General features: G+C 33.8%; 1 long non-coding RNA gene across 1 annotated transcript; it reads right to left on the bottom strand.

Annotated features, from left to right (window-relative positions):
* Positions 1-1195: 1195 nt before the first annotated feature.
* LOC116014130 lies at positions 1196-3184 on the bottom strand. The gene is made up of 2 exons (XR_004097347.1): positions 3045-3184; positions 1196-2478 (listed from the first exon to the last, which is right to left on the bottom strand). It is a non-coding gene; the product is annotated as an uncharacterized LOC116014130 (long non-coding RNA).
* Positions 3185-4358: the final 1174 nt, after the last annotated feature.

The raw sequence follows: 4358 nt of genomic DNA, 5'->3' as shown, positions 1-4358 counted from the left end.
TTCAAGCTAGTTCTTTGTTTAGGACTTTAGTTGCCTAGTTCTTTCACTTCTTTGTTTATAAATTTCCCTAATATTTGTCAGCCAGTTTATGGTAAATGTTACGTATTATACTATTTGGCAGACCACCTTCATGAATCGTGATATATATAGATTTCAAAGGCTTAATTAAATGTTATTATGATTATCAATTTTGCAGATTTACTTAATAAAATGTAGGTTTATTACATAGTTTGCAGATTTACTTAGTTTGCAGATTACATAGTTCAGTTTGCAGATTTACTTAGTTTTGATTTTTTTTAAAGTGAAATTACTTAATAAAATGTAGGTTGTTATGAATTATAAATTGAATAAGGAATAAAAATAATCAGTGACTATTATTAGTTCATTTATTACACTCCAAAATATCCTGGAAAACTAGAGAGAATTTATTTGTTGGACATGAATAACATGATGAGAAATAAGCACTGGAAAATTGAAAATAAACTAGTAGTGGAAAATTGGAAATAAACTAGTAGTGGAAATAAAGTAATAAACTAGTAGAAATACCTTTAATTGCTTATATTGAAATAAACTAGTAGAAATACCTTGTATTTGATGTCTATATGTTATCATTTAATAAACATTTAAACATGTACGGTAAACTAATTCTTTTTTACGGTAACAATATAATTTTTTCATAATATTAGTTTCTTGGTTAAATTGATATAATTCAAAAAAAAATCCCCGCGGGGATTCACCATCCCCGAAAAATCCCCGCCGGGGAACGGGGCGGAGATGGGGAATGGGGAATGATTTCGGGGACGGGGACGGGGTCGGGGACTCCATTCCCCGCCCCCGCCCCGCCCCGTTGACATCCCTATTCATAATACTGAAGATAATTAAACCCTATTAAAGTATTAACATTTTTCTCCCCACACGCTTGTGCAGAAGCTACTAACAATGGATGCGTTCCGCTGAAAAGCGTGTGCACACGCTAGTTGATCTATGTGTGTTTCACTGGAAGTAGATTATAGTGTGTGCTTTGATGGTTATCGGAGTGTGCATTGTACGTTAATCGGGCTTGACTTAATGCAATGTGTGTGTGCGAGCATTCGGAGTGGGGTGTGTGTGCAAATGTGTTCAGCCGCACGGGGTAGGGCATGGAGGTTGTGAGATTTATTTTATGCAAAGACTATCACACATACATGCATATGGGTAACTGAAATATCAATTCACTTGATGATTTAAAAATCATAATGCTAGGGCGATTATTTTATTCAAAGGTTAAAAAAATACATTTTGTTCACAATAACGGTTAAATTGAAAAAAAAAATTAAATTACAACTCTATATTCTACATTGGGACAATTTCGACTGTGGTGGGAAGGAAAATAGCCCCTCATCTACTTGCCCCTTCAGTTCTGCCTGCATTCATACATTGCACCAACAAACCCTAAAAGAAGGGGACAAAAAACACAACAAATACCCCACAGCACACACCCCCGACTGAAATGCGCACCCCAATGGCACACACTAACAACGAACAGCACACACCCACACTAGAATGCCCACACCAAATCAATAAACAGCACACACCATCCCCCTAGCACAAACCCACCTCAACACCCATACCACAAACAAAATCCATCATCATCCCCCCACCCCAAAATGCACATACTCCTAAACTAAAATGCACACACCCAAATTATGATGCTCGACTACGCACACACGCTAAGTCTGTCTCGCACAAACTGAAAAACGATTCACATCACACTTATTTCCTCTATTCCACTATCCATTTACACACTCCACCATTCCGACACACACCCCAACACGAAAAAAATATTTTTAATACATCACCCAAAAAAAACAACAATTCCCCCATACAACAAATAACAACAGTCCCACCATTCTGCCATTCATACGCAAACCCAAAAACCATATTTTCATGGTATAAAGAAAATAATTCGTATAAAATATGAAACTTTTTAAAATTGTCAAAGCTATATTATTATGCTTCCATGTTGCAGTGATTTGTCTATACTCTATGATAATTCTTAAATAGTGTTATCCAGAATATATTTAACAACTCTATAAAATCATAATTGTAGGAAACCACCTTAACCAAGAAAAATGACATGCATATTCAAAGTGTTCATCATACACATTTTTGGTATTTACATCCAAAACATTTATCACTTTATTTCAACACAAATATTAGGGTTGCACATACCACAGAATTGATACGCACATACCTTTTTTTTTTTAATTAATGGACGCGGTTTCATAATTTTTTTCTCACAAAATTAATTTATTGAATAAAAACATATCAGGGAAGAAAAACCCCGCGAGTCAAACAACAGAGGATCACGAACAAATAGTGGTAAGGAATTGAAAATAAAATAAAGGGAAGGGGAATTGAGAGAACATCCCATTGATGTTAATGCATCTCCTACCATGTTGGCTTCACCGTAAGAATGAGTAATTGATACCCACACACCTACATATATACCCACACACTATGCATAAGTAACATTATATGCACAGCAATATGTAATTATAATTAAAGAACACCATATCTCAAACATCACCACACTTATTTCTTAATATAATCACCGATTATGCACACACTCCGCCACTACCTGAACGCACATACTTCAAAACTAAAATGCATACACTAAAATATGATGCAAGACTACGCACACACGCCAAGATGACCCTCACACAGTGAAAAATGATCTAGATAGTTTCTTTAGATCTTCATAAAATTCATATGGATATTCATAAATTCATACGAATTTCATTCAAATTTTTATAAACTCATATGAATTTTTATTAACTCATACAAATTTCCAGAATCCAATATTCATATGGCCAGTATATTCAGTGAGCCACTTATTCACATTCATTGCTATACACATACAGATTGAGATACATTCATATATTCAAACGATAGTTGGAACCCAAACCAACCACCCAAAAAAAAATTGAAACAAAGAAAACAACAAAAACAAGTCGTAGACACAAACACCATAAAACGAAGAAAAAAATAGAAACAAGTGATACCTGAACCACCACCAGATGAACTCCTCTTACGCCAAAAAAAATAGAAACAAGAGATACTAGACCACCAACGGATGAACTTCTCTTACGCCGCTTAGACCGCCAGATAGAAACACCAGGGAGCTTTGCCGGAATGTACAGACACAATAGAGAGAACGACAATGAGAAAGGAAAACAAAAAAACTGTGGTGAAAGAAAAATGAAGAGACTATGATGAATCGGAAGACTAATTGCACAAGGAAACTACCGATAATATCACATTATTAAAAAATGGTAATGATGAATAAATAAGCAAAATGACTTTACAGTCCCTACATTAAAAGCCTTGACAGCAAAAGAGCTCAAAAATCTCATTTAATCTAAACCGTCAATATAACAAAATGGATTACCAAGATCGAATCTCACGATCTCGTCTAATTTGGGTGATCTCACTGGATCCAAATCATATATATATATATATATAGTCATAATCAGGTGTGGCCGTGCGGTCGGTGCTGTTTACACCACTCAATGTTAAGAAATGCACCACACAATGTTAAGAAATACATAACACAAATATGCACTATATAATTACCTGAGTTACTGAGAACCGTCTAATCTATCCGTAATCTATTTTGTTAACATGGATAGAAAATGAAAGTTCGAAAAGAACAAAAAACCGCGGTTGTGAAGCTATTGGAATTTGTGTTACAACTGAACTTACCAACTACTGAGGATAAATTTTTGAAAAAAATCACGTGCTTTTGTTCTTTTCTTATACACAATTTTTTTAAATTTATTTATATAATGCTACCTAAAAAGCATTTATCTGGAAGTGAAAAATAAAATAAAATAAAATAAAAAAGAAAACAAGTAGAGTAGTTAATAGAATCACAAAGAGAGCTATGAATAAATTTTTCAAAAAATCATAATCATCTAATGACAATTTGAATGGTTTGGCGATTTTGTGTATTGAGAAGGATATGCTAGAGAATATTAATCTTGATGCAATTATCGATGATTTTGCATCGAGTAAAACACATAGAAATTTTTTGTCATGATTATTTTTATATTTAAAAAATTGTTGAAAATTTTCTAATCGTATTTCATGTTATTTGATATTCTCATTTTTTTTAGTATTATTAAATTTAAATTTTTGTTTTTTCATACAGGGGGCCTTTTTTAATTTCACCCCGGACCTATAAAATGTTTAGACTTGCCCTGGCTACAACCATACTTAGCTTGGGGTCATTATCCATCAGTTGTGTGAATCATATCTTCGATCTATTTCTGATCCCTTACTGGTCGGAATACATGCACGCACTTGATTCAAATGTT

This window comes from Ipomoea triloba, chromosome 3, assembly GCF_003576645.1.
Source record: "Ipomoea triloba cultivar NCNSP0323 chromosome 3, ASM357664v1".
Lineage (NCBI taxonomy): Eukaryota > Viridiplantae > Streptophyta > Magnoliopsida > Solanales > Convolvulaceae > Ipomoea > Ipomoea triloba.
This window is presented reverse-complemented; position numbering and strand designations above follow the sequence as displayed.